This window comes from Cyanistes caeruleus, chromosome 4 (assembly GCF_971803275.1).
Source record: "Cyanistes caeruleus chromosome 4, bCyaCae1.hap1.1, whole genome shotgun sequence".
Classification (NCBI taxonomy): Eukaryota; Metazoa; Chordata; class Aves; order Passeriformes; family Paridae; genus Cyanistes; species Cyanistes caeruleus.
The window spans coordinates 40,790,888-40,816,239 of NC_141704.1; the positions used below are offsets into that span (position 1 = coordinate 40,790,888).

The 25,352-nt window shown below is 33.0% G+C and overlaps 1 protein-coding gene across 2 annotated transcripts in view; it reads left to right on the forward strand.

Moving 5' to 3' along the window:
* Positions 1-25,352, forward strand: part of MGAT4C (MGAT4 family member C) — a 316,615-nt gene that overhangs the window by 64,528 nt on the left and 226,735 nt on the right. For both annotated transcript variants that reach the window (XM_086887803.1, XM_086887804.1), the window contains exon 2: positions 12,964-13,064. The gene's annotated coding sequence lies outside the window, so the exon portion shown is untranslated. The remainder of the gene's footprint in view (positions 1-12,963; positions 13,065-25,352) is intronic.

Consider the following 25,352-nt stretch of genomic DNA (forward strand, 5'->3'; position numbering starts at 1 on the left):
ATAATTTAGTTGTCATAATTAATGGCTAAAGATGATTCTACAGCATTCCACACACATAACTTTTTCAAAGAGTGGTAGAAGCCCAAAGCTGAAATATTTGAATATGTTTCTGCTTAGAGTGGCATCAGGAGCCATTGTAGTCCAGTAACTTACGCTGAAAGTTAAAAGCTAAATAACAGAACTAGTCACCTCATTTTTTATAAATTCACCTCCAAAAAATAAACATTTAACTCAATTCTGAAGCAGTTACATGTAGCCAGCAATAACACCCACGTCTCTCTTCCAGATAAGTTACTTCTTTCCTTTTTTACCCTGAGTAATTAGGTTGCACATGAAAAATAGTAATTTATAAGTGTTTTGTTTTGTTGGGTTTTTTTAGATAGATTATTCTCAGTGAAATTTTTTCTTTTGATGGCTTGACCCTCCAAAGGAAACATTTACCACAAGTAGGAATTCCATGGGCTGTGCAGGAACATTGGATGAGCTGATATCACTCTTTTCCAGTAAACCACTTTTCTCTTTGTCTCATCCAGTGGTCTATAACCACTGATTTCTTGTCTGATTGGATGTTAGCCACCTCAGCAGCTGTGTATCCTTGAATTGAGGAAAACATCCACAGTAAGCTCAAAGGAAAAACAAGTGTCTGTTCTAATGAAGATCAATTTACCTCAGGATAAAGACTATGAAAAACAACACCAAGTTCACCTTCCTCCAGTCAAGACCTTTGGAAATATAATAGACCTTTCATCTGACAGGAAGAGGCTTGAGGAAAACAAAAGATTTACTTTGCAGACAGAAAGTGTTGTCTCTGTACCAAGCTGAAACCAAAATTACACACTACAGAAGCCTTGTACATCATGATAGCTTTATTTTAAACACAAAGGTTTCTGAGAAAAAAAAATGAGGCAAGCTTTTCTTTAGGGAAGGCAATTAATTTGCTACTGCCTCTCTGGAAATCAAAATTTAAAACCCATGAGAAAACAAACAACAAATTTATTCATTTTTTCTTCTATTTGATAAAAAAAAAAAGGTTTCCTAGGATGAGTAAAAAGAGCTTTATATAATTCAGCTTCAGAAATTTCTGATAGATTTAAATCACTTTGGTTCTGGAGACTTTTATTATGGATGTAAAACTTTTTAAAAGGCAAATGGATGCTGTAATATTTCCCTTTACAAGATTTTGCAAAATACAAGCTGGTCAGAGTGTGTAATATATTAATGCTGGTTGCCTTTATATGCTTTATATTTTTATTGCCTTATTTAACACTCTATCGAAGAGAGAAATACTTGCCAAAAGTGTAACTCCACTCACTTTTCACTCAATATGGCCCCTAACCAAGTTTTAGTTTTCTGACCCTTAAATCCACAAACTAAATGGAAAATGTACCTAATCTACTAAAAGGAAAATATAAAAAGCTGATTCAGTTGATAATATTTTACTTCTCAAAATCCCCTAAATGCCCAATGGCTCTTACAATGCCCTTAACAAAATACTAGCAATCATTGAAAATAATTTTAAGACTTCTCCAATAGATAGTAGAAACTTACAGTGATATTAATCAGGCTCGTTATTCCAAGTGTCATTAAAGTCTGCAGGCATTGCTGGCATTTGAACTTCCTTTGGAATCAAGTCTTCCAGGGATTTTGTTTGATCTAAAAGGAATGTCTGAGAGCAGTGTCTGATATTAGAAATTCATTCAGTTGCAAGGTTGTCAGGCACTAAGAGCCAGGCCACAGTTCCCTGGAAGTATCAATTTGTATTTGTGAATGTATTTGTGTGTTAGTGAGTAGTTCTACACAGCCTGGTAGGTTTGAGTCTTGTCTTAGTGGTAATTGAAGGGTTTTTTCCTCCAGAGCTGATAAAGATTGTTATCAATTTAAAAATTACTTGAAATATTGCAGAGTGTATACATGAAAGCCTTACAAATACAGTTATAATACCTTTCCTGTTCCAGTAAATCCCTTTTGCTACCAAATTGCGTATTCTCTGGGATTACTAAAAAGTCAGTCTGCCTCTTTTTTCTAAAAGTGAAGTATACTCCTTTAGTATTTCCTACAGTGTCAGCTTTCGGTGTTGGAAAACTCTTGCCTTTGTCATTGCTGAGAAGGTAAATCAAAAATCTGATTTTCACCACATCTGTGTACAGAATTTTAAAATGCAAGACACTGGAAGCATATTTTAAAGTTTAGAGCGCAAAAGCATAGTTTAATTAAAATTTTGTCCTCAGATATAGTTCTTATCAGAGCTTGCCTTTTTCAATTTTCCACTCTGATGACTGAGGAGCAGATGGGCAAATCTTGTGACATTGATTTAAAAATATTTTAGGTTTTTAATATATATCAACAGCTTGTGTGTTTTATTCTCTTTTAATGTCGTGGAGATCTTCCTCTATAAATCCTGATGAATCTATGAAAGATTCCATTTTTATGACTTGAGTCCTTTTCCAGCATTGAGAGTCCAGAGAATTGTTCAGCTTCTTGCAGAAACTTTTGAATAATATGGAAGAGAGGTTGAGTAAATAATAACAAAACCCAAATACAATGTGGGTTATTTATTTTTTTCAGTGGTGATTCTGATTAGTTCTGTGGCAATATGAACATAGACTTTCTTGGTACCCTTCAAATTTCATAATTTACACACAGTGAAGTTCTACAGAGGGTAGAGGAAAAGAAACTAAATTATTTCTTTCAGCTTCTTCATTAAGCTGTCCTTGTTATGCATGTTCCACAGTATCATGACAAAGTGCTGAGTGGTCTGTGATGGTGGTCTGCTTTAAAGTAGGGTTTGTCTGATGTTGGGGTTTTTCCCTTCTTGAAGATTCCACTTTTGTGACCAGAGTCAATCACTGAATGATGGGGGGATCAAGAATCTGTCAGTCTGTGTGGTGACATACCACCACTCTATTCCCAAGTCACTGAGAAACAAACTATGTCGATAATTATCTTAATTTTTTTTACCTTTTTTTTTACCTTTTCTTTTACTTTTTTTTTTACCTTTTTTTCCACCACAGATTATATTCTGAGAACACAGATGCTCAAAATAATCCCCAAATCATTCCCAGGACTGCTGTGATTTTTTCTAAATCATTCTAGTACCTCTGGATTGCTGTTTCAGTGGTTTCACACATCAAAAACAAAGTGAAAGCAATCTGAGGCAGTTTAAGACTGTGTTTTAGGTAATTCTGTTAATAAGGGGAGTGTCTGTGTTTGTCTATTTTTAAATGTTTTTGGGAAACTGAAAGGTGCACTGCATATTTTTTATCTCCAGATCCTGCTGTAGCACATGTTGATGAGTGAACATGCGAGCCCCAACCAGGAGTACATTGCTGAAAATTCTTCCTGGATGTAAAGTTTCAAAACTTTGGAACCATGTTTCTGATCTTAATTTTATGAATGACTTGCACACCCTCAATTTATGAGCACTAAGATTTTTTTACAGAAATACAGGGTTTAATAAACTGTGAGAACTACTGAAATTTTGATATGGATTTTACCAAAGCTTTAAGGATCAACTCATTCAGACTTCAGATATGCTATGACTCACTTTCTTCACAGTGCATTCATGACTGACTTTAATTAAAACAACAAAGAGACACAGCATCTACAAAGTCAACACACAAAAGAAAATATCCATAAAAGGTGTCACCTTCAGTTACTGTCAGTAACTTTCGGTTTATGAAACTTCACAGCTTTGAAATTATTTTAAACATGGTAACAAGATGTTTCCATAAATAGCACTTTTGTCCAAAAAAAGTTGTATAGATACTAAAAGAATTTGATGAAAAATCAAAATTTTTTGCTTGTTTACCCAGACTTTTAAAACACAATTCTCTTTATATATTGTTTTCATATGTATATTCTTTTAAATATAAAAGTTTAAGATAAATGTATATTGTTACACTTAGATAGAACCTGTAATAATTTTATATTTTGTCATTTAATACCCCCTACATGTATTAATATGTTGAAGAATGTTTTTTTTCTTTTATTATTTTTTCTGCCTTACCTATTCTTGGAGTAAAGTGTGAAACATTTCCAGCAACATGAAAACCTGAAAAATTCAATGGAGCTAGGTCTTTATTTTAAAAAAAAAGAACTGTAAAATTAAGGTTATTACCTTATATATTTATGAGGATTTGACAGACATGAATTTATCCTTGTCTAGTATGTAACTTGTTCTAACACCAGGAAGACATGAAATTCATGCTCTTCCAAAGACTTCCAGATTTGTTTGGATTCTAATAAATAGAAAATTTGTTTGGATTTCTAATAAATAGAAAATTTTGCCTCCCATATAATTTATGACGTGAAGACATGAGTAAAAAAATGTGTCATGCAATGAAAACTAATATTAAAATAGTTATTGAAGCTTAGCTAAGAATTAAGATACAAACCCTCTCTCCTTAAACAACTTCATATTCTTTTTAGTTTTCCCAGAAATGTATCCAAATCTGGTTTTGTTTTGGTATCATTGTTTTTCATCATGTCCCATTTTCTCTAATTTCACATCTCACAGCCTGTGTAGCACAGTGAATAGCATGGATTTTTTAGTCTCTCCATTTTAGTTATTGTTTTGTTAGTCTGTGATCTGTAATTGATGTTTACAAAAATAATTGCTTAAAGTTTTGTTTATTTTTTTCATTACACTGCAATATAGATTTCTAGGATAATGGAAATTTTTCAGCATGCTATTTCAGCAATGTATTTTCATTATATGCCAATGTTTATGCATAAAGCATCCTGTTTACTTGTTGGATGACAAGCAGCTTGTCAAGTATGCATGACTGACTTTCTTCTAAGAATATTTAAAATTCTTTATATGAAGATCTTTATATGACTAGATCGTCTCAACTAACTCAGTGAGAGGGAAAAAAACACCTTACTGAATATTTATAATTTTGATGGCCTAAGTTATTCTTTATGAAATTTTTTTGTGCTTTTATAGTCCTTTATATAGCAAAGATTTTTTGCTAATATTAAGCCAGTATTTACCTCTTGGAAAAGAGAATTTAGACCTTGGAGAAGTAATGAATCAGAGATTAAAAAACCTGAAGCATCTAACTCAAGGTGTTTCCCAGGACTTAGTAACAGTCAAGTCATTTTGATGCAAAAAGTGTTCTGCTAGTGCAACACTTGAATGCAGTGTATTCAAACACGTATCAGGTTATTGCAGATATTTCTCTGTTGTCTTCCTTACCTTAGTCTGTGCTGCATTAGGGATAGGACCATGAAACACCTAAAACCACCATTACTTAGTGTAGATCTTTATGAAAAGATATCTGACACTCTGAATATGCAATTGCAACAAAGCTTTCTGCAGACTTAACTAAGCTCAGTTCCTCAGCAATTACAAGGCACAAAGAAAGCCGGATTTCACTAAGCTAATTCTGATTATGAGTTTTTTTTTATGTACTCTTCTACTGGTACCTTTAAATACCATTTTTTTCCGGTCATTTATGTCTATTTGACTCAAATGTACTAACATCAAAGCAAAAATGAAATTGTTGGTGGTGACTGTGAGTATAACACTTACATCTTAATAGTCTTCACTGTATCAAGTGCAAATATTTAAAAGACAGGGAACTCAGATTATATTGCCAGTCTTCAGGATTATCTTTCTTCAGCAAGCCCTTGACAAGGGGATCTTGGTTTTGTTTTTTGCAGTGAAGAGCCATATTGTAAGAATTGTTTTGAATCTTGTGCCCAGTTTTAAGACCCTTACAGAGTTATCAGAGTTTTAGAGTGTAAGATCTCCAATTTTGCTGGTGAGGACCTGCTTACAAATCAGATTATGTGGTATAGTAAATGTTGGAACACTAATGCACTGAAGGATTCTTACTTATTATCAAATTAATTCCTTTACTGTTGTGGGTAATTTTTCCTAATTATGTTAACCCTATTTCACTATTTCTTTAATAAATTACATCCCTTAAGAATTCCATTTCATTAAATATTCTCATATATTCTTCCAAGGTAAATTTTTAAAGTTTCAAAACATTCATGTATACCAAAAGAAAATATTTTCTATGCGCTTAATTTTTGTTTCCTGTTTTGATTTGCATTTTTATATGATATTTTAACACAAGGTATTCATCTATACTTATCTCCAGCTAATCAACACTGTGGGTACAGATAAATGTTTTACTTTTGCTGACTGGCACTTATTTTGGTGAAAGATATGTTGCTGATGCAACACAGAAAACCAATTAACAGTGAGGTGACCTTTTTCTTTCATTATAAAATTGTCATTCAGTAGTGCATCTAATGAGCATCCAGAATTCTTGAGAGCCTCTACTGGAAAAGTATTGTCATCTCTGGTGAACATGCAGGTGGCTGAAGTAGAGTTTTTGATAAATGTATACCTTTATCAGCCTTGCTCTCTGGGACCCATTAAGAAAGGTTTCACATTGTGAATCATCTAGGAAGCCTCAGATGTAGAAATGCAGTGAAATGAAAATGGCACTGAGCTCTAAACTTAAATTCAGGGGCATACTTTTGCATAGAAAAGTAGTAAGATACTAAGATATAAAGGTCATTAGGCATGCTAATGTATTATAACTACGGTGTTGTTATTTGGCAATTTCAGAGACCTCATTTTTATGAACCATGTTAAAGGTAACATGTAACATTTTCATACACTTGGCATAATCCATGTGAAGAGTAGACAGGTTGGTGTTTTGATACACAAATATCTATTTGCAAGATTTGTTGGGCTAGAGCATGATAGCAAGAGTATAGTTTGTAAAGAATTCAAAGGAGGATTTTTACCAATTTTTGTTTGTATGAAAACAGAATGTATTCTCTCAGGATGAGAGAGAACTTCATTTAGGAGGAGGCTGATGCTCAAAATTTTATGAAAGTTGCAGCAAGAAAAGTGACATAACTTTCACAATGGGAAGGATATTGGTGATTAGAAATAGTTAACAGAAGTTAAATATTTTGTATATAGGCTTTTCATTAAACACAATAATATCTCCAAGATAAGTGAAGGATAGAAGAAAAAGCTGACCTGTAACAGAGTTGGGAAAGCAAGTGTCTTTCAAGTAAGATGGTAGGTGTCAGTGGACAGGTGGCAAATGAATAAAGTGCTCATGCTGTCTCTCACCTTTACAGAAGAGTTTTGAGGGAGAAGAATAAGAAAGAAACTGAAAGGAGAATGATAAAAGACAAGTGATACATATCTTTCCTTAGAGGCTTGACATTAATGAGCCTGTAATGGGCTTATTAGACTAAGTTATCTTTTCCTGAAATATGTAAAGTTAAGCAGTTATGCTAATAAGAAAAGGAGTAGCAGGACAGATTAAAGAGTCAAAAGTAAAATATGGAATTCTGCATTGCTAGTCAGATCCACACAGTTTGCCTATTAAACAGGTATAATTTAGCATTATAGGACCTTGATGTTTTTCAGCTATGTAGTTTGAAAATTAAATTTTTCTCCTACAAGATGATGTATTTCTTCCACAAACATTACCCCCAAAAATACTGGTTATATATGAGCACACACATTCACATAACCTTATGTGAAATATTTATATTTTTTTGTACTGAATATAAAAGGTTAAAGTGCTGCTTTCTGCTTTCTTTTAACAGAGGTTTCCTGTTGATTGCCTGTTAATGTACTTGAGAAACTCTTATGCTGGACATTTGTTTTGGCTCTTGAGACAAGCATGACAGCATAAACCAAACAAATCACTTCACTGATGTATATTATAAGATACATTTTACTAAATATAAAGTAGTCTTTAAAGGGAAGTGCAGGTAGTTGGAGGAAAAGGGTTTTGGTTTTTTAAAATGTTTTTCAGTTTGACTAGTTTTACGAAAAGTATGGTCTAGCTTTATTTCTGCAGAGTTGCTATCTGCAAAACAACCCACCAACCTCATTAGCAGAAGTTTAAACTAACCTATAGCAGTGTAGGATGTGGTTTGATTTGGTTAGGTTTAATCTTTGAAGAGTTTCACTCAAAATAATTTGCAAACTATGTAAAATTTGGATAGTACTTGATGGGCCACTCTCCCTGGACCATTAGATGCCTTCTACACACAAATGAAGGACCCTCTCTGTAGGCAATGGAATCCTGGCTGTGGTGCCCAATAACTGCCTCCTAACATAACCCTCTGGATTACAATGGCCACAGCTGGGTGCATTGGCCGTGTTTTGGAACTTCTGGGTGTGTTCCCTGAAATCACTGAACAGCTGAGATCAGCACTCATCTCTGGGCATCTTTGAGTCCAACCCCACTGCTCGTATCAGGGTCAGCTACAGCAGGTTCTTCATGGCTTTAAATAACAGGTTTCCAACATCTGGAAGAATAGAGACACCACAGGCTAAGCTTTCTCTGTAACCTGGTCCTGTGTTTGGCTACTCTCACAGTTTAGTTACTTCTCATACTTAAATGCAATTCAGTTTGTGTCTAATGCTTCCTGTCCTGGGTGCTTCTGAGGAGAGTATGACTCTGTTCTACACCCTCCCATCATGTGTTTATACCCTACTACTCGGAATGCCTGCTTTTGCAACTTGGGCTGGCACAAATGTATACAGAAGGAAGAATGACAACACTTTAAGTGGTTCTTGCTGTGGAGCTGTAATTTAACCTGGAAGATCTGATGTTTTGGGAAAATCTAGAAGAAAGAGCAGCTGGAAAAACCTAAGTTACTTTTAATCATAGGAAGTTTGAGAGGAAAATTCTTCATTTCATTTGGACCAAAATAAAATAACTGAAACGGAAGAAGTTAATACCTGCACGTGACTCACAATCCTTACTGGGACTTTATGTGCCCTGCTCAGACCAATCACATTTATATATTTTTCCCCCTTTGAGGCATAATTCTGCCTGTAATTTTATTAGACTAGTTAACTGTATAACTTAAGCACAGCTGAGCATTTCCAATAAAATTGTTTGTTTGGGAAAACTTGGAAAAATGCACTCATGCACTGAATGGAAAATGTGGCATGAGATTTGTAAATGGAATAAGAGATAACTGAGTTGTTTTTATAACTGTTATTTAGTTCTAGGTTTTCCTTTTCTGATCAGTAGGACTGTAATCCCTACCATTTTGTTTCTAATACGTTCATTCATTAATTTTGGCTTGTTGCTTAAGACCACAATAAGATTTATAGTTTATTTGTAAAGCAGCTATGCTAATTCAGATCTTAGCCACATTTTAGATTTAAATGCTGATCAGTATGATGTTATATTTTTATTTTACTGCTCTCCTTTGCATTTAATTTTACTGGATATCATTGGAAGTCATAAATAAAATATGCTCAACTCCCAAAACTATTGTGAACTCCTACCATTTAGGAGGTTTTGATTTGGCAGTGAAAGCATGGGTACTTTTAGAATAGAATTTATAATAGAACACATTTATTTACATATTTAAATGAATATTTATCAGGGTCTTTTTTCAAACTTGGAATATGCTCACTGGAATAACTTTGGGTCAGTATTAATAACTGTACCATATGTCTGTATATTTCTGAACCAGGTGGCTGGCAATCATGTCTCCAGATGAACAGTGGTTCAGTGACAGCAACAAAACCCCTCTTGTTCTGTGCACTCATTACCATGAAAAATCCCTGTTTTCTACTTTAACTTTTTGTTTATTTCTGAGTGCTGTTTTAGTATCAAAAATTCTGTTGTTTGATGACAATTTAGTATTGGATAACTAGAATTTCTTTCATATGTGATTGAAAGACAGATGTTGCAAAACAAAGGACACCTATATTAGCATTAGCTTCCCTGCAGTGTTGGTTAAGTTACTAGTATCATCCATCTCTTGCATGAGTACTTGGCCTAGTAGGTGCTGTACCATGTATTCACTAAATTTATGTTTCTCCATAGTCAGAATAAACCTATTTCTCTAAACCCTGCTATTTCCTACCTATTGTGTAGAAAGAAAACCTTTTGACATCAATTTATCAGTCTATACTTCACATATGATTTTTTTCATTCCAACTTATGTTTTCTTTCCTTAGAGTCATAGAAATTATGACAGCCAGTCGATAAAGGTGATCTAATATTTTCTTCAATGTATTTTCTGACTTTGTATGAACTAATACTTCCCTCACAATATTCCATTACGAAGAATGGGATAAGACAATTTTCAGTGTTTTTTAATTTGTTTACTGGTTATCATTTTAAAGTTACTTGAAGATATTACTGTGTTACTTTTTTTTTTATATATATATTCAAAAGTATTATGTATAATGTGAATTTTTAATGTATACGTTTTCCTAAGTGTCTTAAAAAAAAAAAAAATCTTAAATCCTTTCATTGGAAATGTCATAGTTTAGGTAAAACTATGTGGAGTTGTTTATAGCCCTCAAACCTTGAGAAGTTCAAGTGACATGTAGACACTTTACCTAAGTTGGCCTGTTGTTATTTTTTTGTACAGAAATACTTACAGAGAGATTTTTTTTTATGAACATGGAGAGTTCTGGTTTTAATGCAACTTCATCCAGAAAAAAATCATAGTTTTGTTTTGCTCACAAATATTGAACTTAAATATAATCTCTTTCAGAGGGGAAATTTTTTCTTTCATACATACATTGTAATTAGTACTGGTACAGGTATAGGCTATGTTTTTTGAGACAATCACATACTGCTTTTGTTTTGACTTTGTTTTCACTTTGACCAGTTCCCTTTTTTTTTTTCCTGTACTTTAACTAAAAAAAGACAGAACCCCAGCACCATGATTGGCTTACTAATACATTGTGTTTCTCATATTACCTGGTTATCTTTGTCTCTGCTTTATACTTTGGCAAGAAATGTAACGGCTTATATCATTTGATACTCTCACATGAGCCCATGTCTATTATTTCCAAGGATATTTTCCACATGAAATGTCTTTTTCAGAGCTAACTGGTGAGTGACTGCTGGACAAATCTTATCTGTTCTGTTGAGACAAAAATAGTAAGGTGCTATTCAAAAAAATGTTAGCTGAGCAGGTCAGGAGAAATACCTTACATAACTTTTGTCACAGAAGAAATAAAAGTCTGAAGTTCTTTGTCTCTTCCACAAGTTCAGGAAGCTGTAGGACAGAGAAAGTCTCAGGGATTTTATGCATGTTTAAACATGAAACAAACAACTGAATTATGCACACATTCTATTGGTGTGTTGCAGCAGTTAATACTGGCTTTTGATGCACATCATCATCACAATCAGGTATTTTTCCCTGTCTTCTGGGAATCTGCTCCTTTATTACGTAAATAACTTTATATTCCCCACAATGTGAAGGAGTGTAAGAAGGTGATAAAGACAGGCACACTCAGAAAAAATGGTTCTTTTTAGTTTATCAGTGCATCCAGGAGAGTTTGCTATATCTCTACTCTGAGACAAAATATCAATTACACAGGCTGAGCAAAAGATAGAAGTATTGAAAGCTAACATGTCACCTATGTTGTTTTATTACATATACAGTGAGATCTCTGAAAGTGCTCCTATCTATTGTGCACATTGTATCAATAGTTAGCTTCAACAGGGAATAAGAGCTTTAAGTTCTCCACCAAAATTCTTCCTCTTGCCTCCTAAGAAGACTTGTAAGAAATCCAAAGTACCTGAGAAACTGAATTTATGAATTATTGCTTACTTGTCTTTTACAAGCTTTGAGATATTTTTTCCTAAAGGTTTCTCTTGTTATGCATAACAAAAATCTTAACTAGACTTTAACCTAGAGCATTCTGTCACAAAGAATAAGATAGATTGATTATAGTTCTAAAATGTTCAGTAAATTTTTTTTATATCACTTATCTATATTTTAGTTTCTGTTTATTTTAGTTTGTTTTTTTTTATTGCTTGGATGGTAAATTTTCATCTCATAAAAAGCTGTATCTAAGTGCTATATAAAGGGATGTTTCCTCTAAAAATTCTATTTACAGAAATAATTTCATTATACATTTAGAAGCACACTTTAATAGCTAAATTCAAGTTTGTCAGCATAAAGGGTTCCCAAAAGGAAAACTAAAGCTAGATCTATCCTGTCACTGGGGGTAGCAGGCTGAGCTATAATATTTTAGCTAAATATTTTTGCTGAATTTTCTGATTGAAAATAAGTGCATTTCTGCCTGAATTGTGTGCCATATTGTGGAAGGAACTTTTTCAGAATTTTGTGCCCATCTTTCAGTAAAAATGGTTTTCAAATCTTGCAATTTAAAAAATATTTATTAAAGAGAAGATAGTGATGCTTAATGTCTTCTGAATGGCAGTGTTTATGGTATTTTTGCATGACATATTTCATTTAAGAACCTTGTTTTACTGGAAAGGTAACTACTGAGAGATGATAAGAGCATAAGTGCAACTTAATTCATAACCTTCTGTGACTGCTTTGTGACTCCACCATCCAAGTCCTTCCCTATAATATAGAAGTGTTTTTTTTGTCCACAAAATCCATCTCAAATTTCATTTCTATTTTAAAAAAATAAACTAAAATTTGACAATTTTTCAAGAAATAACTAGAAGGTTTTTGAAGATCTTTTCCAACCTAAGCCATTTTTAATTTAGAATCCTAATTCTATCATTCTAAATGGACTGTGTGCAAGTGCTTTTCCACTAGAACCACTTCATCATATAGATAAGAAATAAAAAATAATACCTAGCCATTGTTCTTTTCTATTCTAGTTTAAAAAAAGGCTCATTCAAATTTTGTCTTGCACTTTTGCATATGGAAATGTCAGTGCTTCACTGGGACTATGAGAGTATGTGTAAGAATTCTCCACATGTAAGGAATGTAAATTCTCTGGTTCTGTCCCTAGAAAATCCATTTACTCCCTGAAAAGTTTTTCTCCTCAAGAACTATACAGTGTGTGGACCAACCCATGACAGCACCAGGTAAGGAATGTTATCCTGAAAATGTTTAGCTATCTTGTACACAATAGGATGATTTTGTAAAGTGAACCACTGGGAAAAAGAAAGAGGAAGAAAAGATATTCTGAAATATTTACATGGATTTATTTTTTCTCTGCAGATTCTTTTCAGTGAAGCCGCTGTAACTTGGATTTCACTGTGTGACCTTGACACGTAGAGTCAAGCCCTTCAGAGAGCTACTAGATTTGGCAAGTTTAAAAGGTAATTGAAATATTTAATGTTAAATATTTAATGTTATAGTGAATCTCTATAAGAAAACAGAAACCTCTGTATTTAGTAGGCATTGTTACTAATACTATGTGTTAAAATGAATGACGTCCATGGTGTGAGGGGCTCTTTGTAATCTCTTTCAAAATATATTGCTTTGTTAAATTTCTCACGATCGTTTCAAAGTTATAAGTTAAAAGTAAAACTGTGTGAAGGAAATAAGGAAGGGCAATAGAAAACTAATCATCCTCTATATAACTGGGTGTCATTAAAACAAGAATTCAGGTTTTTAAATCAAGGTATGACATGAGGGCAAATGAAAAAGGGTATAAAAACTGTGATGTACATATTAGACAAATGTAACTATCTTTTTATGTTGTTGTTTATTTGGGGATTTTAGCTGGGTTTTTTTCCTAAAGCAGAAAACAAAAACTGGCCAAGCTTAACTGAAATAATCAAGTGGAATGGAAAGAGTAAATTAAGCACACAGAAAACAAAGCTGTACAAAGCTGTCTTGTCAAGTCTTGGTCACTTACACAATACCGAATGTCTTTTGTGAAATAAGCTTAGGTAAAACCAGTGTCATCAAGTATACCTATTTTGCTATTTTACTAGAAAGATTAGAGAAAGCATATCTATTTAATCAGCCCTTTACATTAAACATAATATGTAAAATGCTCACTTAAAACATTAATTTTAATCAAGGGGAATTAAATGGATGATATATATATCAGCATTTCTTTTATCTCTAAGAGAGACATTTTTCATCCTTTACATATTTGTGGGTCAGATATTGCCTCAAGGAGAAAGAAAGTTATGAATAATTTAAGAATCACCATTTTTGCTTCTTATGAGAGCAGTAAGAAGCACTTTCAGGGCTAGTTACATGCAATATATTCCAGGGAGTATTGCTTATTAAAAGAAGGCTTTTCTTTTATATTGGGGTCTCCAGTACAAGAAGGACATGGTCCTTTCAGAGAGGGGGCAGAAGAGGGCTATAAAAATAATACAGGTCATACAGGTCAGGAAAACCTGGCCTGTGAGGACAGGCTGAGAGAGTTGCAGTTGTTCAGTCTGGAGAAGAAAAGGCTTAAGGGGCACCTTATCACAGCCTTTCAATATATAAAGGAGCAGTTAGAAAGATGGAGAAAGACTTGTAACCAGCTCTTCCACTGACAGGACAAGGGGCAATGAACTTTTATTAGAAGAGTGTAGGTTTACGTTTGGCATACTGAAAAAATATTTATAATGAGGGTAGGGGGACATTGAAGCAGATTGCCCAGAGGAGTTGAAGATGCTCCATCCCTGGAAGTGTTCAAGATCAAGCCAGAGGAGGCTTTAAGCCATATGATCTAGGGAAAGATGTCTCTGCCTATGGCAGGTATGTTTACTAGAAGGTCTGTGTAAGGTGCCTTCCAACACAAACCACTCTATAATTCTCTTCTGTGACTGGAAACACAGTTTATACTTGGAATTTTAGGGGATATGATCAAACAAGTTTTTGTCTCCATCTCATAAGCAGAATAAAAATCATCATAATGAAATACTAGAATCTAGAATAATAAAAGGACTAATTGTGCTTTAATATTATTGTCAATAAATTGACAGGGGAAATGTCTCTAGAGAAAAAAAATTAACCCTGTTGTATCAAGCTATTAGGAAATTGTAATGACAGATCTAATAAGATGATGCTAGCTTTTCCATCCAGATTACTGAAATTTATTACACTATACCTTTATATCTTTTTGAAGTGTATGTTAAAAACTCCTGTCAAAACTGAGCCCACAAGCTAATAAGACTTTTAATGTCATTACATTTATGGTCCACAAAAACAGAACAAGTTAATATGTGGAAAATAATTTACTAGATTAAGAAGAGGTGGGGCTCACTTAGGAACCAAGCATACGTTTAGGGTTAATGGGTATCATCTGTGATTCCACCTCTAGTGTCTGCGGCCACCAATACAGGAAGCATTTTAATGAGGTGATGGAGACAAGTTTCTGCTCTGTATTTCTTCTCCAAAAAATATCCTTTCTATTATTAGTAGCTCATTCTTCAGATAAAATTGTTAGAAAATACATTCTTAATATTGCTATTTTTTTTAATTCGGTACTCAAATTAAATGTTACTATTAGCAATATGTTGACATGCAGTTTTTCCTAGTTCATTGAATTTCACTGTTTGACTTACTATTCTTTTTATGAATAAAAAAGAGTGTCTATAATTCAATAGAGAAACAATTTTCTTTAAATAATTGTCAGTATAAAAATATTTTAGCAATATCTGTTTGGTACTTATTTATCAAGAACGTGAGATGTACTTATTCAGATGATGAACTTTGCAATTCAGTCCTTGTGCCTGACAAAACTAATTTCAATTTATTCACCCTCCAGTCACAAGAAGAAACATGAGAAACCTATTCTCTACACTTTCAAACCATACAATGTTCCTAATGTCTGACTTCACACTGTCTTCTTTATCTATCTGATGGCAATATATTGCACTGCATTTTGCAGAAAATAAAATGCTGTTTCTAACGTAACCATAAATCCATCTCTTTTTGTTGAACTCAGAAGTTAAATCCTTAACAAAGAGGATTTGACATATGAAATCACTTTCTGGTTTCTATTTTGATGGGTTTATGTATAGTTGCATAATAAAATTATTGACACCTATATGCATGTAATATTGTATACATAAGAGAGGAAGACATAGGAAGTAAACAGGTGCAAGATATTTTGCTTGATTGACTATAAACTCTCTGATGCATTCCAGGAGGTGAAAATAGTGTTTCTTGAGGTATTTCAGGAATAAATCTTTTATATCTGATTAAAATGCAGATGAGCATCACAAACTATTGTAATTTGTAAGGGTTTATCTCCTGATGCAATCTTCTTCCATCTGCTTCAGGTGTAGAGCTTACAGAGAATTTGTTACAATTACTGAATGCAATTTGGGTGCAGATGCAATCCCCTACCTAAAACTCCCCATGCAAATGAGAACTTCTTTATAATACTTTTGATGATATCTGCTATTTAAAAAGAAAAAAAAAGCAAACAGCAACTTTATAATAAAATCTTTGCTAGTCATGAGAAATTATGGAAGTGCTACGCAAAATTTGCATGAGAACACATGGAAAATCTGAATTATTCTGAGATCAGGATCTAATATCATATTTCCAATCTTAAAGTACTAGCAATGTTAATTTGGTAATTTTTAGTTCTTAGATTGTTTACTTAATATGTAAGGAGACATAAAACAAGACTGAAGTCAATGTAATTATCTTAAAGACTTTTATTTCTCTATTTTTAAGATTATCTTTAGATTTTATTGACTGTTTACTAGGGTCTTTTATTAAGTAATTCCATTTCAAGAATTATTTAGGGAAGGGAAATTATCCCAAAATCTCCTTATCCCACAACCTCTTACAAGATCATTGTTCTTTGGCTATAAGAATCTCAGAGTAATTTGTAGAGACTTTATCACATTAAAAACAAACAATAAATGTGAACTTTACCACACCTACATTTAGGAATTAGTAGAGGGACACAAATTTCTTGGAGTAATGATCACTAGATAAAAGTGACTAGGAAGTGAAGAATTATCTTCTTCAAATGTGTTAGAGAGAAAGGGAAATGTTGCCAAAAAGGTGATTTTCTGTTTAACAGATGTTACACACAGAGAGCACATTTTTATTTTAAAAATATTTTAATGCTTTGTGTTTGGAAGAAATAGTAACAAACCTGCCCTTTCAGTACACAGCTTCTGCAAAACAAATAGTCTGCTTTTAAAGCTGGCAAGGAATGCAGGATCAGCAATGATTTGACATTGAGAAATTAAGCTGAGTTTTTAGTAGCAGGAAACTGCATTCAATGAACAAAGAAAAATATGTATAATACTCCGCTTGCAAAGAGCGATAATATTCTGTAAAATGGTTGCCTGTCAACGGGAGCTTTCTTTATAACTTTTCTTCATGAAAGGAAGTAATTGAATATTCAGTTCACTCTGTTGATTTTTTGATAGGCTGTGTGTTATGGCAAAGTAATTTTTAAAAAGTGTTATTTTTTAAAGGATGTTTACATAAGTACAAATCTGCAAGATTCTTTTTCGCTGTGTTACCTGGAGTTACAAAGCCACACTTACATCCATAGCAAGAACTCTCCTTGCAAGAGTACTACACTCTTGAACACTAGAATGGCATATCTTGGACAGCTGGAGTGAAGAGGAACATGGAACATGGAACATGTAACATGGAACAACTGACAGTAGATAAAGACAGTGTCAGAAACATTCTTAAGGGTGAAAGAAATTAAAGACTAAGTGATCATGAAAGCTTGGGGTTTAGAGTGTATTTCTTAGTGGGTATGTGTGTTTTTATTTCAGACAGTAACTAGAACCTAATACCTCTCCAAGAGGAGAGAACAGCATCTATGTGCAAGAAAAAAACCTCAAAGGTCTAGAAAGTAGATTGTGATTATTTTCCTTCAAAAATGAAGAGAATAGCATAGCTCTATTAATTTCTATGACTATGTAGAAAGAACCTGACTTTCCTGGCCTTTAACTTTTACACATGAATGAAAATTAGCAATGGTTCTACAATTAGATTAATTGCTGATACTGTGATGGAAGTTGCAAAAAAAGGGTGAAAGGTAACGGGTAAATTGTAACTGAACAATTTTTGATATATTAGAAAGGCTTTGACCTGAATCAGGCTAAGTTTACCAAACTCTGAATATGGTAAAATAAGTGCCAGCATAATTGTCTAATAACGTTTTTTCAGCTTCCTATTCTGAGCAAGAAATATTCTCTCTTCAGTTTGCATCTTCATAAGTGTCACAGGTTTGGTGTCCTGCTCTGGCTTTTAATATCTTTGTCACTTTTTATTTTTGGTATTCTGTGCCTCTTCCTGTTGGATGTGTGTTCTCAGATCCTATAAAACAAATTGGAATTCTGGGGAACTTTCTGTTTCCTAAATAACTGTGTGGAACTGTACGAATAAGGAAGAAATGACGTTAAAGCTCCTCTTAGAAAAAGGATGTCTTGTAATCACAAGGTGCTTTTTGCCTACTGAGGAGATGAGAGCTTTTCTGGTGGTGGATTGGAGAGGTTTCAAAATATGCAAGAATAAAAGTTTTTTTTTTTCTTTCTTAACAAAGAAAATACCCTTAAAAAGGATAAAATATTTTTGGAAGTTTTCTTTTTTTTTTTTTTTCTATTATCTTTATCAGTGTCAGCAGTTGCAGATTAAAAACCTCTAAAAGTAATGACATACTAAGTGTTTTAAAATGCTTGTTTTTTCCTCTTGATTTCTATTTCAATCAATACAATTTCCATTAATATCAAGTGTAAAATCAAGCCATGCATATATATGTATGTATGTATGTATGTATGTATGTATGTATGAATGTATATACAGAAAGAGACAGATAAGACCCCCAAAAATTACCCGATTGCACATTGATGATACAACTGAGGAAATCTCAGCAACTTACTGGGCATACCAGTCCCTTTTCCTTTCTTCCTTTTCTGTTCTCAGCTGAATATTACTTCCAGCTCTATTGCTCCAAAACGTGCTCATCTGATCCCTTCACAGCTTAATTCTGCCCAGTAAGCCTAGGTCATACCATGCTGGAAAAAGAAAAACTTCCTGCATACTCAGATCTCAGGGGTGTAACTCTAATGACAGAACTCAGGAGGCAACACAAGTAGGGGAGGAAAAGGAATGGGAAAGATGTGAGAATTGCTCCTGTTTCAACAACCAAACATACTTGACACTGAAACACACCACCAATTCATTTTTCGTGAGGGGCTTTGTTTGGGGTTTTTTTTTTTTTTTGGTTGGTTCATTGTTTGGCTTGTTTTTTTTTGGGTTTTTGTAGTTTTTTTCTTGATTTTTTTTTCAACCCCTTGTCAAACAATATATTTTGTTTCGATGTTAGACTAAGCAGCCTTTAACTTTTCTGAAATTCCAGCCATTCTAGTATACTAAGAGCCTACATTTTCAGAGTCTTGCATCATGACTATTGTTTAAGTCAGGATTTTTTTTACAAAAAAAAATTAGTGCTTTTCATTTTTTTCCTAGTAAACATTAAATCTATGCATGTGCTATGGAAATGTGCTACTGGTTCAGAATAGCAAATAAGATATTCACTAAGTCACTAAATATACACATGACTAGAATTTCCTGCCTCAGACTATAAATACTATACTATTATTCTGTTGGCTTGAATGTTTACTGTAAATGTAAAATATTTATTTTTATAATTTTGTTACTTCTATGAGTTGCCTTCATGATTATTTCTATTTTATCAAGATATTTTACTGAAAATGTAATCTGGGAAGTGGGGGAGATATTAATTGTGAAATATACTGTCCAGGTAAATATGAAATTCAGATGTTAACATGTCTGTAGATGTACGTTTCTCTGAATAATTAAAAACAAAGATCACCACAGCATCATCATTACCACCCTTTTTCTACAGTGATTTCAAAGTTCTTAAAGGGTTGGCACTGTGAGATTCTCATTGTTATTTTAATTTAAATAAAAATTAATTGTTCAATAAAGTATTACTATAACAAAATCTCTAATTTGATCTTTAAAATTTACTTTGTTTATATTATGCTTTCGCATTTCAATCTTCCTTGGTTGTTCTAGTTTCTGAAATCCATTTATGTCTAGCTGTGCAAAGGACAAAAAATATTTTATGAAAAGAAACAGGTCATTATGATCTGCATATATTTTCATTTATGAAATATATGCATATATGCATATATTTTCAGTAGTTGATAAAACTATCAACTGTTCTCACTTAAGTAGTGAATTTTAATTAATAAATTATATTTTAACAATGTTGTAGCACTAGTTAGAACTCCAGAAGAAAAGCAGCATTAGGTGTTTCAGTGTTTATATTAATATATGCATAGGATTTTCAGTCTATTTTCCTTGATGGGAGAAATTTTCTTTTGAAGTCATTGAATTTGGTTTAGAAATGTCATCTTGTATTTTAAACAATAAGGCTTAGAAAAGTGACATAAAAATGGGGCTTCCAAGTGACCTGGTATCTGAAGTTGCAGAAACTTTGTTTTGATTAGGGCAGGTAATAAAACTTGCATATCAGGAAGAAACACAAAGAAACCCAACCAACCAACCCAAACCAACCCAAACCAACCATAACCAACCCAACCCAGCCCAAAGCAAAGCAAAGCAAAGCAAAGCAATGCAAACCAAACCAAACCAAACCAAACCAAACCATTAAAACAGAGCAAAAAAGTGTATGAAAAGTTGAGCTCCAGAGCCCAGAATTCCCGTACACTGACCAAAGTCTTACAACTGGCTGGGCTTGGTGTATTGGGATTGACAAAGCTAAAGGTGGTGATTTTCAGATGTGTTGTACTGGTTACTAACTAGTAACTGTTAAAGAGCTGGCTAGTACCCATCAAACTATAAAGGAGAACATACACTTAATAACCTGTGTATCATCCTAAGATTACAAGGTTTTGCCTGCCAGGTTTTCTACCTCTCTGTAGCAGCTTTAAAGAGAAGAACTACTTTGAGTGGGTTTTTTTTTAAATAAGAACAACTTCACATTTTCTCACAGAAAAAGAACATCTCTCAAAAGATACTTTAGGAGTTGATATAATAAATGTCCCATCTAAGGCCAGTATTAGCTGTATATCTCTGGGGAATATTCTACTTCTAATATGTTTTAAGGAACTGACCACTGATATGCACTGTATCCTTTCTCTTGGTTTTGTTTGGTTATTTTGTGCAGGTTTTTTCATTTTCTGACTGTTTTTAATTCACACATTTGTTATTGTTTTATTAATCTCAGTTACAGAGAAAGCTACTTTTTTTCTCCTCATTGGCCTGTAATGTGTTTGAAAACTATTTCATCCCCTCACGTCTTAGAGCATGCTAATTGACCTCCATTGCCTTGAGTTGTCTGGAAATAAGATATTTCTTACTACATTACTCAAGTATTTTATTATAATATTGAAGAGAGCTAGAACCACCTCAAATTCTGATTGGCACGTCATACACTTCCAAAGGGTTCTTACCAATGTGGGTTATGCCAGCAGACTATACCCAAAAAGGATAATAGTAATATGTCCAGAGAACTTGTCCCATTGCTGGAAGTCTTCAAGGCCAGGCTGGATGGGGCTTGGAGCAACCTGCTCTAGTGGGTGGCTGACCATGGCAGGGATTTTGGAACTAGATGAAAGTCCTGGTATTGGAACCCAGACCATTCTATGGTTATAAAAATATCCCTATGTTTAATTTAATTATGTTTTTTCCTACCACCTTCTTAGTAATGGGTTTTCCGTGAATGAGACTTGTCCTGTAGAATTAGAGCCCAGGAGACTGTGGTGCAACAGTCTTCATGTAGCTGCTTGGAAAAGAAAGGAAAATTATCTTCCTTGACTCTTAGGCTGGTCATAAAGCCTTAAAAAGAGATGGATAAGTTCTGGTGTATTTTAAAATGTGTTCCATCAATTTAGAATAAGCATGGCATTTACTAGTTCTCTATTGCTAATTACCAATGAGGTACAGAAACTTTGGATGGGAAAACTCGAGTATTTGTTTCTTTTTTTTACTGTTATTTTTACACTTCTAATTCAATCTTGTCCCATGGATTTTGGTAAGTTAACCCAGTTAATGAAGTTATTAATTGGTAAATTGGTTAATGGTTGTTTACCCAGTTAATAATTGGTTTCCTCTGAAATAATCTGAGTTCTTAGTTATAAAACATACAAAAAGCCTCAAGGTTTTTCCTTGATGGATAGGCTGACTTTGTGAAGAAAAGAAAGCAAATATTTGAAGGGAGAAATTACTATGTCTTCAGATGTTGAATGAGAGGGGAAAAAATTACGCATTTCTCAATTACAATGCCTCTTTCTCTAAAACTTATTGTAATTTTCAATAAAGGTTTCAATAAAGGTTTTTAGTCCATTGTTTTAAGATGAAACAGTATTTATTGTTTCTGCTTTAGTTGCATATATTTACAAAAAGAAAAATGCCGGAATCAAATATGCTGAAGAAATCTGATTTTCATAAGGCACAATATGAGACTTGTTTAAGAAAAAGCTAATTTTCAAATAATCTTTTAGAGTGCATTATAGAGTTTGTCTTTCTGAAGTTGTAGGATAATACAAAAATATGGAATTACAATGAATAATCTTTTATCTTTCAGAGTATTAAATAATGAACATTTTATGCTCCATTACCTTACAATTTAGAGCACTCTTTTTTCTTCTCCTTCTCCACATGAGAAGGTCGTTTACTAAGGCTTCAACTGCAGCCAGCTTTAAGAGAGAACACAATATTTTAACAGACCAAATGCAGCGCTCTAAATTGAGGAATTACTTAAAAAAATTCCAATGCTTTTAAACTTGTGTGATCTTAGAAATCAGCAAAAGCAAAATGGTTGGATTATACACTGAAAAGGAGAGGCTTATTTGAGATTCTTACACTTTCTTTAGTAAGGTCAACTACAATTCAATGTCTGTATGTTTACATAACATCTACAAATGAGAGCAGTCAGTAGGAAAGAAAAGCAAAGTTTATAATATTTCTGTAATCAAGTGACTATTATAATTTTTGTTAAAAGATTATTGCTGTCCACTAGACACAGAAGACATAGTTTCATAACTTTTGTGTCATGATAGGCAGGTTTAATGCTTTGAACAATTTTAAATCTTTAATATGTATTTGTTCTGTAGTATGAATTAATATTACATGTTCACTTATGACTGAGAGTGGTCTGCCAAATAATATAAGAAAACCTTATATAACCTATCTTATATAAAAAATATAAGATAGCTTTTCTTTCTATTTTATGCTGAATGTTTAAAATTAATGCAGTTTAGAATTTGTGTAATATGCTCCAGCTGTGGTTGAATCAGAGTTTAGTTAAGGGGAAGGTTTATGCATTTGAGAGAGGCACCTCAAATGTGTTGATTTCCCAGAGGCAGACTGCTTGGTCCCTTTTTTGTAATGGTGACTTGTGGGCCCTTCCTTGTTTGCATGCAAATGCTGCAGGTGACCCCTCCTGATCTCTGTTTTGTTTGATTTTTCGTTCCCTTCTTTCACATCATTTCAGACCCTCTGCTCAGCAATCCCGTCTGCCTCTCTAACACAGGGCTGTTCTCAGCTGTCTTCCCCTCCCATCATCACTAGTTTAAAGTCCTCCTTACCTTAAAACATTAAACGGTCTCTGAAGACTTTATCACAGTATATTGGGTTGTATGAAAAGGTGCAAAAAAGCCATCAGTACCAGGCATAGGTGCACAGGTTACTGAAATTTTTTACTGAGATTGTCAGTGAGCTCTTGAGGTACTAGTACAGAGGCTCCAGCTGTAAACTGAAAATATATTCATAAAGAATTTCATTGCCTCTATAGCTATTGATTTACCTCAAAGCATCATCTGTTATCAAAGATTTTAAAACTTGATGTAAAATTATGAAATTAAACTCAATCAATGCAGAAAAGGATGTATCAAATGCACAAATTCAGGATCTATAAAAACTTATCCATAAAACAATATTTTCTTATCTCCATATTATCTATCTATCTATCTATCTATCTATCTATCTATCTATCTATCTATCCATCTATCCATCTATCTATCTATTCTTTTTCTTTGAAGCTTCTTTTTCCATCTTTTATTTCCCTGAACATTGTATTTATTTCCAGATGTTATCAAGTAGTGCAGAATAGTCCATTTAGAACCCAATTATATATATAGCACTTGAAAATAACTGAAATACTCTTTTTAGCACTTAAGTACAAATTTTTCAAGCCTGACAGCAGGGAATAAAAAGAAAAAATACTCAATTTGTGCTCATTAAAACTGGCTAGTGTTTGAAGTACAGTCACAAATAATTAAGTAAGGCAAGTCATCTAATTGAAGAAAAGGTGATGTACAGATCAATGTATTTGTTTTTAGCACAACATCTGTCTATATAAAATCAGAGGTTTGAGAAATCCAAGGACTTTGATACAGTTGTCTAAAAGATAAGATTATTGATTTGAACTTTGCCCATTCAATTTTTTAAAAGACTGTCTAAAAAATACTTTATCAAATTGAAAAATTACTTCTAAGCCAAAAAAACCCAGTGTAATAGATTTAAATTTGGTCACCTGCTTAAAGCCCCACTTCTTCCTCAAATCAGAAAAAGAGAGAATAACTTTTATATTAGCATGTACTAAAATTTACCTTCCCAAACAATTAATTACCTTTTTTTTTTTTTTATATTTGAATAAAATAAATGCTTGTAAGATATTTTTGTCTTCTACATTTTGGGTTAATCTACTATTCCTTGAAATTCTACTTGACTGCCAAAACAGAAATGCCAAAAGTTTGCACAACATAATAAATAATAAAAATGAATAAAACCTACGAAATTTTCAGTATTCTCTTTGCTTTATACAGTCTAAATAATAACATCATTCACTTGATAAACCCTTCTTATAAGTCATTTTCTTTTCCAATATTTGTATGTAATTTTCTACAATTTAAACAAATATGTAGGAAATGATAATATGTATGTTTTTATACTCTGATAAGGCTTATACTTAATAAGATATATCAAGAGGTTGATAATTACTGTCATATTCTATTATTCTTAAATATGTAATGAACATCATGGGTTGCAGTTGATGGCAGGATGTGCACTTTTCATATGGGTACTGTGAAACATTTCAAAATTAACTCACTCAAAATTTCTCACATACTTTAACCATAATTAAGCAAATTTATTACTGTCTAAATTATCTATTCTGGGGCTAAGGATTACTTTATAATTAGCTTAACACAGACAAACACAATACAAATCTATTCCTAAAAATGTAAAATTTTTGTGCAAAATCTTTTTTTATAGTCTCTGTGAGTATTAGTACATGAGAGGAAGGGAAAATATTGTAAAAGTATAGAGTATCAACATCAAATGTAATTGCCAAATTGGATGAAAGCCATTCAACCCACACTAACATGCTTAGATATAAGAATGTATTTTTGTAGTACTAAATGATGTTTACAAAATTACCAGATGTGCCAAGTATTTGCTCTATAGTTAAGGTTACAATATGAAATCTTTATTTGATACATTCATATTCTGTCTTCAGAGTAGCTTGAAGTATAAATGCAATATCAACACAAACCAAAAAAATATTTGTGCAGGCATAGTAAAAAGGAACAGTAGTGTTATGATTGACTTCAGAATTATTTTTTAAATAAAATTAAAGCGGAAATACCAACTTCTATCCACACAACAGTAATAGA